The following is a 14,438-nucleotide window of genomic DNA, read 5'->3' on the forward strand; positions in this document are numbered from 1 at the left end:
CCACTTCCCACCCATCTGTCCAGGAAGGAAGTAGAGGCCTGTGAAGGCTACTCTCCTTACCTCCATCCCCTTCCTACCCTGCGCTGCTAACTGTGATACAAATAGCCAGTCCAGGGGATTAAAGACAAGACACGTGCTTGAAATAAATAAGGCTTGGAGCAAGTGAGGAAGAGAGAGGGAAGTCAAGTATTGAAGTATCAACAGTATGTTTTTTACAGCAGTGTGCACAAATCATAGGTAAACATTTCAGTAATGCTGGTTTACTTCCTATCTAGCCATTATCAGATGAAATGAAATTCTAGCTTTTACCATCCTAAAGGAATTGTGCTTGGCTGCAACTTCTGCTCTTGCAGAATTACTTCAAAATATTTCTCCAGGATCCTCAAATTAGATCACGTCAAACCCATTTGTAAGTTTTCGTACTAGGGTTTCTTGCTCAAAATAAACACTCAAGTCATATTTTTCCTGCTTTGCTTGAAAGGTTACACTGAGTTTCTGTTAAAACAGCCTATTGATAAGACCTCTTATTAGAATAATGTTTCATAGTTCTGGACCTTCATGTATTGAATGACCTTGCTATTGCTTGGGGGCCTTATTGTGCCAAGGATTCTGCTGACCTTGTTCTACTGAGTCCTACCTACCACCTCAAGATGTATGCCTTGAGGACTTTCAGATGTTATACAGAATTCTGACACATAGGGTGCAAATGTCAAGTCTGTTAATGCTTTCAGAGTAACAGTTATTATTTAGCTTTGCTTTTTAGCTATTTTAAAATCTTTTCTGTATCTCAAAAGCACTTTAAAATGCTTAGTTTTTTACTGTATTAACCTTGACAAAGGGGAGAATTGATGTGTGAGGAACATATACCTTTCTTTGTGTTGAGGCTTGATCTGTAATTTTAAGTTATTTATTTCAATTTTTGATGTGAATGTATGTTATGTGGAAAATGGCAACATTGTCTACCTGCTTTTACAAATATCCACTGTGCTATCCATCTGCCAGCATTCAAGAAAAAGGAGAACTATAAGAAGTAATGTTCTCCTTAAATATAATGTTTGTTGTTGTACTTTAAACTAAATATTATAAGCTCTAATACAGCAAAGCTTATCACTGTGACTAATAATATTGTTGAAGGATGAATCTTTGTCTTTTCCTAAATATATAGTTTGGTGTCACTATTTTCCCTCTTTGAGATACCAGAATCTAGGACTTACTAATTTGATCATGGAAGCTATTGCTGCTGTTGCACTGCTGGACTGGCTCACTTTAGATTAGGTGCACAAAGGTGAAACAATATGATTATTATAGATTGTGTGTACCACAGATTCTATAAATAAATTGTTACAGTAGATTTTAACAATTCTGCTACATATACCTGGCTTATAAAATATTCTGCTAGACTATTAAAAAATTGAACTGAGAAAATGTTAGGTTCATATTTTGGAAAAGAGAAGTTTTGAATTTCTTGTCTGAACAATTTTCATGCCTATTTAAACTACTAATGAATGGTAAGTGGTCACTTTCTGTACATGCAAACAAATGTATTAAGCCATTTTTTCCAATCAACATTTGTTCTTTGTACTGTGAAATTACCATAAATGAAGTAAATTAAAATTTAACTTACTAATATCATTTTACCTCTATTCAGAATAAACTGAATTGTAGGAAACACCCAAATTTGAATAAAAACTGATCTTCTCCTCCCTTAAAAACAAAGTGTCCTGGAGGGCATGGTTCACATGTGTCTTTTGTGTCCGGTACAGTAGCTGAATCCCACAGTTAGTCATATCTACCCATATGGGACTACTGTGATCATCTAGTCTGAACTCTTGCAAAACACTGGCCATAGAACTTCCCTGAATTAGGTCCTGTTTGTATTAGACTATATCTTTTTAGCAAAAATATCCAATCAAGTTGTTCCAGTGGCTAATTTCCCTCATTGTTTATACACTTGTTCCTTCTCTATAGCAGCTGATTGTCCCAGTTCCTCTTCCTAGTTTGTAACATAATCTGGAAGTTTGATGTTATCCAGAGCTTTGTAAATTTCTACATGAAAGTCTCTTGTATATTGTGACACTGATAGACCTGGCAATCTGGGTATGACCCAAAACAACAAGAGGCATTGAAATGTAATCAAGACAAAGAGACAGGCACCGACTCCATGGGTGAGCTGGGGCTGCAGCACCCACAGGGGAAAAAAATAGTGCGTGCTCAGCACCCACCAGCCACAGATGGTTGGAGGTACCACCCCTGATTAGCTAATTGGAGGCTGGGGGAGGGGCTTGGGGGAAGGTGGAGAGCAACGAGTGGGTGAGGGCCTTGGGGAGGGAGCGGCGCAGGGCCAGGAAAAGACAGAGTGAGGGGGGGGACTTGGGAAGGGGGGAGCAGGAAGAGGTGGAGTGGGGGCAAGGCCTCCGGGCAGACCAGGGATAGAGCACCCCTGGGGAAAAGAAAAACTCTGTGCCTATGCAAAGAGAAATATTAGACTAGCAGTTGTCAACTCATTTATTTGTAGTAATAGCATCTACCCTTGATTTCTAAGTGTATTTGTTTGTTTACACCTATATCTTGTTAGAAGTTAAACAATCTAACTAGATTAGCTTGTAGATGCTAGTTCCATTTCATGTCTTAATTGCCTTAGTTATGTATGCGACTGTGTCCAGTTGACCTTAAGATCAAAGGTGTAAGATACTGCAGGAAACTAATATTATCTACTTTGTTTTCAGTGTAATTACCTATGCTATAATGAAGTACCAACTATTTTCCTTGTGTGAATGAATGCAACTAGTTTACCTGTGTATGCATAGGAAATAGAAGATTGTCTGTGTACAATTGCTTTGAAGCTAATCTGCGCTGCCTATTCTTCCTCCAGGGACGGTCCTGTTGTGACAAGAGACTTGTCAGCTTGCTAGAGAACTATAAAAGAAAGGCCTGGGCCTGATCCATCTCTAGTCTGCTTAAGCTTTGAACAGGGAAAGTATAAGTTGTAAGATGGAGATCTTCCAAATAATTTTTTAGGAATAACCTGGAAAATACTTGGAAAGACTTTACATCTAAGCTACCTTTGGGTTCTGACCTGTTGGGATGATTCCAGACTTTTTTTTTTTTTTTTACAAGCCAGCAGTTTATTCCATCACTGCTGCTATCCTGAACCATGAACACTGGAAGTCCCTGGTATGTATATTGATCTTTTAACTATTTGCAACTCTCTTCTTTCTCTTTTTTTATTATTAAAGTTTGTTTTAGTTACTAAAGGATTGGCATCAGCATGATTATTAGGTAAGATCTGAGACTCATATGGACTGGGGGATAAGTGTCTGGTCCTCTGGGATTGGTGAACCTCATGTATGGTGAATCAGGTTTTCAGTAACCCCTCGTTAGACTCTGTCTAAGTGGGAGCCAAGAGCTGGAATGCATAAAGAGGACTGTATTTGGCTTCTTGTTTACCCATGTGGTATTACAGAAGCTATTGTGTTACTGGCTTGGTGAATCTAATGATAGAATAAACCATCAGTTTTGGCGATTGCCTGCCCTATTTCTTGCAGTCTGCCCTGAGTTTAGCATTCTCAGTGTGCCCCATCCAGGCACCTTGGGCACATATTTATTTAAAATTATAAAGTACTTCCACCAGAATCCTTCATTTGTCACTGTTTCAGCGATTAGACTGGTTTAGTGAGGGTCTGTATGAATGAATACATTTTTCTGTTAAGCTAAATTTATGCAATATGTCTTTCATTGCTCTCTCTCATAGCCAAAGACAGCTACCTTTCCTGGCTTCTGTTTAGTACCTGTGACTCTTCCATCTCCTTCATTCAGCCATGCACAATTTGCCTGCTCGTGCCCCAGATGCAGCTGATTCATGGGCTTATCCCTTTTCTCCTAGCCTTGGTCAATACTCTCTGGTTCTGGTTCCTGGAGGATACTCAGGTTTTCTGCTTTTTACAACAATAAGCACAGACTGCCAGATCCCTCTGGTCTCTCTCATTAGCCGGTCCAAACACCTCCTTGCTAGTATTTTCAGGATGGTTGCGCCCATCAAACCTCTTCAGCTTATCAACTAATTTTGTATGTATGTGCACACGCTTCTTAGGACCGTGGGGGTCTCTCTATACTGGTTCCTCCTCCTTCTTTTGGCATAATTGTACCAAGCCTCTGGGCACTGGTTTAGTAACACCCCAAGATGAGTTGCACTCTATGCATATCATCCACGTGCTCAATTCTGCAAACACTTCCAAAGCTATTGTCTCGCATTTAAAGCATAAACTGGGATGTCGTTGGTGGTACTTACCTCACCACACCCTGCTCACTTCCTGTATAAATGAGACTAAATAGGTGACAGTTTCCCCCTTTCCCTCATGAGCCCCAGAGTATGTCAGTGTTCTGCAGACCTCAGACTTGATAGTGAATCAGTGCAGAACAGTAAAAAAAATTGTCCAAACAGTTGGGAACTTCTTGCATTAGAATGCTCATTTCCTAAAAAAGACTATTTTGAGATGAGGGAGCACTACAAATTGTTCATACTTGGCTGATTCCATAGGAAAAACAATTGTCCCAGGATGAAATTGTTTCTGCATTACAGGTAGATCTGGGTGAATAGTGCAATATGTTTCCCATTAATATTCACTCACATTGTGATGCTGGCAGACCAGGTGCTAGCTCATGTCAAGGCCCCAGGCCTCAAGAAATACTCAGAAATCCATAGCTGGAAACTAGTCTCATGTACCTGTGTTATCAAAGCATTATCAAAACTAATATTAGCTCTCAAATTTATAAGAATGTGTTCAGTGTGTTATAAAATGCTTCTAGGATGCTTCATGTGTTGTTCTCACTCACATTAGAACATGAGGTATAGTTATCCGCAAACACTTATCAGCATGACCCTGTAACTCAGTAATCCATCAGATGAGAATGAAGCCTGGTAATGCAAATTATCTCTTACAAAAGATGTTAAATCCTGTTCATTAAATCAAATGAGTCATGTGTGAGATCAAGGATCAAGACTTTAAATGCCTTCCTCCCGCTCCTGCCATCCATGAAGAAAGGACCTGTGTGGGAACTGTTGCGGTCAGCTTGGTTTCTGCGAGAAGCTATAAATATGGACACAGAAAAATTCTTTATCACTAGACTGCTTGGATTCTAACAGGGCAGAATAACTGAATGAGAAGCCTGAGATTCCCAGAGTTACTCTGGGTAGCCCTAAAAGACTTTTGGGAAACTGGCAGATTGCTATATCTCTGCTACCTTTTGAAATTATAGGCTGTGACTCACCCGTACATATATATTTTTTTACCTGCTTTAACCTCTCAATAACTCATTCCCTTTTCTGAGCTAAAAAACCTTTAGTTTACTATAGAATTGGCTCTCCGTATTTGTCTTTGTGAGATCTAGGATGCAAGTTGACCTGGGTGAGCTACTGGCCTCCTGGGACGGGGTGTAACCTGGAATATTTGATTTTTGGTGTAAGTGACCATTTATTACTTAGTCCAGCTTGCTTGGATGGCAAAATAGACTGGAGTGTTTCAAGGGGATTGTCTGTGACTCCACTGTAGTATTTTGGGAGTTCACATTTAGCACTGGGTTGGCGAACTCTAATTATAGAACATACTACCAGTGGGTTGTCTGCCCTGCTTTTGACAGTCTGCCCTGATGTAGGATGTCATGGAATTGAGCCACTCCAGACAGTGTGACCCCGGTATTTAAATTGGCCATGTGCTGTGCCTTTTCACGTTTGTTTTTCCACAAACGCTGAAGTGACCAAGTTGATGAATATTTGCAGAAACCAAATTGCAAAGTTATACATACTAATGTCTGAGACAACTGAATTTATAATTTATACACGTGAACTTTTGTACATTAATTGACATTTGCAGTCTCCTCCAATTCGGGAACCAAAAATACCATGTGTCTCTTCTGATCAGTGAGAGCTCAGCAACACAGCCCAGTTTTTAAACATTGAGTATTGCATGCTTGTAGCAAACTGTTCATGATCAATCCAGAAGTATTTTTAAGACCACAAAAATGTGAGTAAATTCAGTTGACGAATATCTTTTGACAAACTTGGAATCTGATCATGGACAGTTAACCAAGAAGAAAAACCAGTCTTATTTTGGACAGGGTAAAGGAAGTTCTACCAGTGAGGAAGAAGATGGACACTTGTGAATTGCAGTGGAGGGGGAGAGGACAATACCACGTCTAGTAGACAGATGGCCTGGAGCAATTTGGCTACCTCCTCCCTACAGATGATGCCAGCAAGCATGATTAAGGTTACAGATCTGTCACAGAGGTCACGGATTCTGTGATTTTTAGGAGACTGCTGTGACTTCTTGAATATTCCAATAATTCAGCCCCGGGCAGCGGGGCTTGGACTTCAACAAATCCAGGATTTATTGTTTATTGCCCACGTCTTGTCCATGACTTGTAATAAAAAATACTCGTGCCAAAATCGTAGGCTTAAGCATGAATCTGCTTCATGTGTTTTGAAGTGCTCACACACATGAGGCTAGTTTGTTTTTGCACGTAAAGGCTGTGTACAAAAAATTACATCTGCACTATCAGACACATGTATATAAATCTAAATGATAGATTATAGCATGTCCATTTTATATCTTCATAATCAGTGAGTGTCTGTTTGGGATTATGGAAATCCTGAATGTAATAAAGTGGGACAATCTTGACCTTTCTGACAAGTACATCGCAGCAATTTTTGTGTACCGGTTAGGTAAATAACTGACGAGTCTTATAATGAAAATCCTGACACTACCGCTAATAAACTTAGGTACTGATGAGCCTATTGTCATAGTAACACTTCTTCATCACTAATCGTGAGCCTGCATATTTTCCTTATATTTAAGAGTTTAAAAATATTTATGTAAATTACTGACCTATATATAATTACATTCTAAACAGTTCTTCATTATCTACTCTTTTTGTAGGTAATTACAGGTATTCTGATAAATAACTTGTTCTTTTGATCCTTCACCATACATCTGAGATGTAAAAGGGTGTTAATGTTTTACTACTCATTAAGAAACTTTAATTATCCATATAATTTATCTTTTGAAGTAGGTGAAGAAAAGTTCAGTTTCATCAATATCAGAGCCAGATGTATTCAGCTTCTGTATTTTTGAATGTACATATGCTATAAAGTACAGCATCTAATATTGAAAACTGGAAATAGAAAATGGCATCACTTCATATATTCATAGATTTGAATGCCAGAAGGGACCACTATAATACTTAACCTGACCTCCTGTGTAACATAGGCCATAGAACTTCCCCATAATAATTCCTAAAGAAATCTTTTAGGAACATATCCAATCTTGATTTTAAAAAATATCAGTAATGGAGAATCTACCATGTTGCTTGGTAAATTGTCCCAGTGGTTCATTATTCCCCCTGTCAAAAATGTACACCTTATTTCCAGTCTGAATCTGTCTAACTTCAATTTCCAGCCATTGGATTGTTAACCTTTCTCTTCTAGACTGAAGACCCCATTATTAAATATTTGTTCCCCCTGTAGATACTTACAGACTCTGATCAAGTTACCCTTTGACCTTCTTTATATTAAGCTAAATAGACTCAAAGAGCTCAATCATTATAAGGCATGTTTTCTAATCCTTTAAATATTCTTGTGGCTCTGATGTTAACTATCTCCAGTTTATCAGTATCCTTCTTGAATTGGGGGCACTAAACTGGGCACAGTATTCCAGCAATGGTTACATGATTGCCAAATAGAGGTAAAATAACCTCTCTACTCCTACTTGAGATTTTCCTGTCTATGCATCCCACGATTGCATTAACTCTTTTGGCTACAGTGTCACATTGGCAGCTCCTGGTCAGACCCCAAAATCTTTCAGGTCAGGACTGGTCAGATAAATTACATGACATGTTTCCAATTCCCAAAGTGGATGAGTGTGCAAGAATGTGTGCAAATTTAAAATTCCATTTTAACAAATAATCATAGTGATCTTTGCAATTAGATTTCTACTTTTTTACTTTTTTTCTTTTACTACTAATTTGCTATATTTTCAATAAAATTTGATCATTTCAGGGATTTAGAGCACAAAATGATGCAAAATATGGCCAAGGAGAATTTAATTTAAGAATTCAAATGAAATCTATAATTCCCAGATTCCTTTCAAGCATCATAGTACAGTTAAGTGAGTTAAATAATTAAGGCATATAGAAGGCATCAGTCTATAGTGTTTTATCATATGGGGAGCAAAGGAGAAAAGGAACCTTTACTCCACCTCCTATGGAAGAGGTGGAACGGGTTCAAACTCATAGCTGTTCATAACCTGGAGCTCCCCATTCAGAGTCCTTACACTAGCATTACCAGAAAAAAGATGGGTTAGGAGGAATACACCCTCTACACCGATCTACTGGCAGATATCTCATCAAATGAATTATCTCAAAAATCTCTCTTCCCCCTCCCCCCCTCTCGCCACTTCCACACAAACCTGGGACCCTGTAACAAATAGCCAACAACATTTCAAATTCCTAGGGAAAGCAAAATGAAACCTCTTCCATGAATGTTATCAGTTTCTTTGCTAACAATCTTATCACCTACTACTGCTCCATGTTGGATACTGTAGATAAACATATACATTGAAAAATAAATAAATTAGCCGCCATACTGACAAATTATTTTTTTTAACTATAAGATTCTACTGAGTCTCTCCAACTTCGTCCTTAACAGTAGTGTATTACAGCTATGCAGGAAGAATTGTGGTGTGGTTAGGACCCTAAAATGGGACTCAGGAGATCTGGGCTCAGTTCTCAGCTTACACACAGCCTTCGTGTGTGACCTGGGGCAAGCCACTTTAGCTTCTCTGTGCCTCAATTTTCCATTGTAAAACAGTGTTGTAAGCAGAAAAGTGATCAAAGGCTTATAGTAGTTAGATATGTTCAGAATCCCCAAACCAAAACTTTCATTGTTCTATAGCAAGGAATAGCTTTTAGAATGGCAGAAGGGCTTCAGAAGTGAAATAGAGGAAAGGCAGATCAAGTGAACATATATTTCAGATTTCCCTCCTTCTGTTCAAGTCACAATTTGTGATCAAGATCATTGCATGTAGGTGATAGGAATAAAATACTGGCTTGATCTGAGGGCCATGCTCTAGCTACCACACTTAAATGTGCATCTTTTGTTCATCAGTGATTTTTACTTTTGCTATGTAGCTGTGAAGACCTTGTGCAAGAGAAGACAAATAGAAAACCATATAGCAACTAACTTTGCTTCTATAAAACACCTGCTCATATGCTGTATTTTGAATGTTGCTTTAATTATACAAATACCCCTATGACAAAGGCTGTAATCACTCTGCTATAAATTAACATGCTTTTGTTCTATAATATGATCATATTATTTATGCACAGTAAATGTCCATACTGTTGTCAGATGTACATTCTTAACATGAGAAATATGCTGAGCACTTCTTTGTATCTAGGCCAGCATTTCCCAATGTGACACATGTACCCCACGAGATGGGGCACAAAGGACTAGCCATGATGGGCATAAGATGGATAGGCCTTTAATAACATATGGTGCGCTGAAGTTGGATGCAACTAGTTCTCTTTTCCTGCAGGGAAGATAGAGAAATGCTGAGATGGACCATGAACAGGATGCTTGTGGTATTGTAATAAGTTATATTGTCATAAATTATTCTACCCTCATTCTCAGAGTAGTGGGTGCATGTGGCTTGGGACAGGCACAAGCTGAAGATGGTGGGGGGGGAATAGAAACTAAAATCAAGTGTTTTGGCATGACACTTTAGATAGCCTGCTGTTGGGTCACAAGAACTGTGCGAAGGGTCTGGTTAGATTAAAGGACAGTGAGTTTTTAAGATAATGTCTCACTTTATTGGGATACCTGTGATGCAATTTATAGATAAAATAGGATATGAATGTATTTGATGTCATTTGTTGGTCATTGTATAGTTTACAATCTTTTTTCCAATCTAATATTGTATCTTCATATGTTTATACAATAACATTCCATTTTGTTCTATTGTATATAACATGCCTCAATCATTAACAACTCTGATTTTTGGTTTTCCTATTTGCTGGACAAAGTGTGTGTGGTTGGTGGGGGGAGGAAGGAATCTTTCTCTCAAAAGGGACACTGCTTGTGCAACCAAAATACTAGATGTTCATAGAGGATGAAAATCTGTTTTGGTGACTTATATTACAGCTTGTGCTGCTGATAATCTAGCTAGCTACGAACAACAGATGAGATGCTTCATTGGCTCATCTCAAAAGTGCAATGTAACTCTAGTTAAATGTCATTCTAACCTTTTTTTTTTTTTAAACATAAAGATACCTCTGCAAAATGAACCAAGTTTCATGGATGATTTTACTGAATTATTTGACTGCCTACATTTGGAGCTGTTTCTATATAGATTATTTGGCTTGAAAGACTACAGCATAACACTGAGTCATAATGATTACTGTTGGCACTCCACGGAGTGCAAGCTGCCTTTTGGGGAAAAAGATGAAAGTATACATATGAAGGTGGGAGATTATTTTCTCAGAGTGATGAATCCTCGGAAGGCTTTAAGGACATTAATGTTGGAAGAATATCCATTTGTTAGGACTTGTTACAGTTTCCCATCTATTCGTTAATTTTCAGGTACACAAGAAGCAGGACACGTGCAGTTACTATAGTCTGTATAATGAAATCAATAGCTTCAGAATGATGGTCCACCTTTGTGCTGCTTGCATGTTAGCCATACTATTTATCACCAAAAGAAATCTTCAATATTCTTCCCAAAAATACTTTCAGATGAGAACATGAACAATTACATTACTTGCCATTCCCAATGGGTTCTTTTTAGAGTCCCAAAATGGCACAATGGTTATTACTGTGGTGAACATTAGAAAGAAAGTGAGAGACCTTTCCTCTTATGTCCGTGAATAATAGAACTGGGGGGTAAAAGGAAATATTCAATGTTCTGTCACTTCAAGACCTATGAGAGTGTCCTGGACCTACAGTACATCCCAGCTATCTGAATTGCACATGCACATGATGGGTGTAGTGGGTTAGGGTCATAGATTTACCCAGTCCATATGCATATATGCACTTTGTGTCCTTGACTGAAATTAACTATTTACTATTTTCTTGGAAATGGACGCTAGGGACATGCAATGTCCGGACTGACCACAGAGTCCAGTTCTTATTTGCCCACCACTAGGAGGACTGCTTTGTCCCAGCCTTGCAATGAGCTCCATACTGGGGTAGGGTTCTGCCCAAGTACAGATATTTGCAAGGCTAAGGCTTTAGTTAATTCAGCTAAAAAATTAGTTAATTGAGCTTTAAAAAATTAGCTAAAAAGGGTATTGATCTGTTAGAATCTGAGACTAGGTTCCTGTTACTTTTGAGCTTTATACAATTTGAAACTTGGTGCCTGAAGGAAGACACTGTTCTCCAGTAAGCAGGAGTGTAACAAGGTATAAAAGTGATTTGGCATGTAGGGGATTATGGATTACTGCCTATCACATGTCTGATCTGAGTGAGGTTATAAAAAGAATAAGGAATCTGGTGCAAAGGTATCTTAAGGGAAGAATATGAACATCTCTCCTCCTCACTGGCTGAAGCTGGAAAGGCCGTGGGTGATTGTTACCCATTAGTTGGAGCTGAATTTTTTGTCCTGGTTTTGATTTTGGAAACAAAGCAAGATCTGAGGAAAAGAGTGTGCAGTGACCTGTAGCTCAAGGTTTTAGGTTTTCTTCCTTGGCTGGTGAGTTTGCATACTGGTTTGCAAAGAGTAGTGTAAAACAGCATACTCAGACCATTACAGCTAACATCAAGAAAAAACATAAGTATTGATGGAAAAACAACTTTTCCTAGATATTTAGTTCTTGGATGAACTGTATAAAATAAATGAAAATATTGCATCTTTATATAATAAAGTCCATGTTGTGCAAAACCACATAGGACTTAAGAAACACCAATGATTTTTGATGCCATAGATGCAGTGGTGAGCTGGAGCCAGTTTGCACCGGTTCGCTGGAACCGGTTGTTAAATGTAGAAGCCCTTTTAGAACCTATTGTCCCTTAAAAGGGCTTCTACATTTAACAACCGGCCAAAAGTGGCACCTTAGGCGCCACCTCCATGGGTGCTCCGGGACTGGAGCACCAACGGGGAAAATTTGATGGGTGCAGAGCACGCACCGGCAGCTCCTCGCCTGGCCCCAGCTGACCTCACCTCCGCCTCCTCCCCTGAACGTGCCGCCCCGCTCTGCTTCTCCGCCCCCCCCCCCAGGTTTCCTGCGAATCAGCTGTTTGTGCGGGAAGCCTGGGAGGGCTGAGAAGCAGGCGGCGGCTTCGCACTCAGGCCCAGGGAGGCGGAGGCGGAGTGGAGGTGATCTGGGGTAGGAGGGCGTGAGGAGGGCCACCGGCGCCACAGCAGGTAACAGGACACCTTAGCTGTTTTATATAATGCTTTTCGTCTATAGATCTTGGCACTTGACGAATGTGTTAGATAGTAAAGCCTCATATTAAGAACCTTCTTATTCAATTATATAGTACCATAGAAAATAAAGTCAAAATTTTATTGGAGTATAATAGACCTTTTTAACAATGGGATTAATGTACTCAAGTAAACCGGATCTAGTTCAAACTCACCTGTCTGTACTAAATGCAATCTATGGAGAACCCACACCAGAAGACTCGAAAGTAATCAGTGATGGAAATAACAAAGACATTAACATCTGCATATCAGTTTCACTAAGGAATTATCTGTATCTTGCAATATAAGAAAATGGAAAAAAAATTCATAAGCAAAACGTTTATCAAAGGATAAATCTAAGGATAGCCGCCTGAGGACTCATGTTTGGCAATGGTATTTGTGGTTTTATCAAAATGAATCACTGCAGAAAATGGCTTAATCTAATAAGTACTTTGGATGGAAACTATTTCAGCATGAAAAGGATTTAACTTAATATAATTCCCCACCACCCAGATGAGAACATCACCCAGGCCTTTTGTTAACACTCAGTTCATTCACAGAATCACTTGGTAACAATATGCAAATCTGCACAGCAATAATATCTGTCCATATTTATATTTTAAAAAAGCAATCCTAATGGTAATTTATTTATAAGACAAAATGAACAACTCAAAATAAGCCTAGAGGACTCCAAAGCATAGATTGAATGGAATGGATGTGTATCACAATCCTCAAAAGACACATTCATTTATCATGGCTGAGAGAGACAGCAGGAGTGAAAAAATTCCTTCTGTTCCAAAGAGTCAAGTGATGAACTGTAAACTGATTTGCAAGATGTCATGATTGGCCTAATCTAATGGGGGGAGAGGAGGAACGGAAAGCTGTAACTAATAAAAGGTACTGTCTGCATGAAACAATCAACAGCGTCTCCCTAGACCTAGATGAAATTTTGTAAAGTCAAAAATGTTGATTTCTATTCATAGAAGTTTTAAATTTGGACTAAAAAGGGGGGATGGAGGGAATTTTTCAATGACAATTTTAACTTTTTCTTCAGTTTTGACTCAATCTACTTAATATGCACCTTTTTAATCTCTCTCTTCAGGACTGCAAGGCTCACGCAATCCTGACTGAACCATCTAAAACAAATCAAAATGTAACCGATGATAAAGCCAACTCTTTGGGACCTAATAGAAGGTTTGTTGTCAGAGGAACAATTGTATTGCTTGTTTGAAAATTGTGAAGTATGACATTTAAAGTTGCCTTCCTGTAGTGGAATCACCAAGGAAAGGTGGGGTCAGCACTGCAAGCTTGCTTTCCAACAGGATGAATTACCTCATGCAATGCAGATGTCCCTCTGGGGTGTAAATTGGATCACCCTTGTGTCAGTCTGTCCTTTTTATCTCTAGTTCTGATCCAACCCCAAAGCAAATGTTGCACAGTCACTAAGTTGTCAGAGAATTATTGCTTTGTAGAGGTCATAAAGATCCTTGGATGTAAGGCCCACAGAGGAACATCAGTTCTATTGATTCTGATTTTAGCTTTTAGTTTCAAATGTAGAGTCCTCATCATCATTACAAGAATAGTTCAAACCTGTTCGGACCTATTGTGATATCGTGATAGTTTTTGTGAAACTCTGGAAGCTTGTCAGTGTCCACAGGTGTTACTATAGAGCAGTTTTGCTTTGGTGAAAAGATACCTTCAGCAATAGTATAATATTAATGCCCCAGATTTTCAGTTGAACTCAGCAGAATGCTGAGAGGGGGATCCCCAGAAAGCTGGCTGTGGCTCCTTGATTCTGGGACCTGTTTTATTCCAGTCCTGGCCTCAGTGCATTTAATGTGTTCTAAAACGATGCCAGCTGATAAAGGGCCATCCACCAGATGGGAATTGTGTGCTGGCCATGCTCCCTTCCTGTTTCCATTGCGCTCCTCCCCCTCTGCCCCCATGCTGCTTTGGGGTCTGTAGTGGAGGGGGACCATAGGAATTGGA

The 14,438-nt window shown here is 39.1% G+C and overlaps 1 long non-coding RNA gene across 1 annotated transcript in view; it reads left to right on the forward strand.

The window, feature by feature from the left end:
* Positions 1–6,494, forward strand: part of LOC122465969 — a 79,442-nt gene extending 72,948 nt beyond the window's left edge. Inside the window, exon 4 of the long non-coding RNA XR_006291129.1 lies at positions 6,115–6,494. This is a non-coding gene — a long non-coding RNA (uncharacterized LOC122465969). The remainder of the gene's footprint in view (positions 1–6,114) is intronic.
* Positions 6,495–14,438: the final 7,944 nt, after the last annotated feature.

This window comes from Chelonia mydas, chromosome 5 (assembly GCF_015237465.2).
Source record: "Chelonia mydas isolate rCheMyd1 chromosome 5, rCheMyd1.pri.v2, whole genome shotgun sequence".
In the NCBI taxonomy this organism is placed as follows: domain Eukaryota; kingdom Metazoa; phylum Chordata; order Testudines; family Cheloniidae; genus Chelonia; species Chelonia mydas.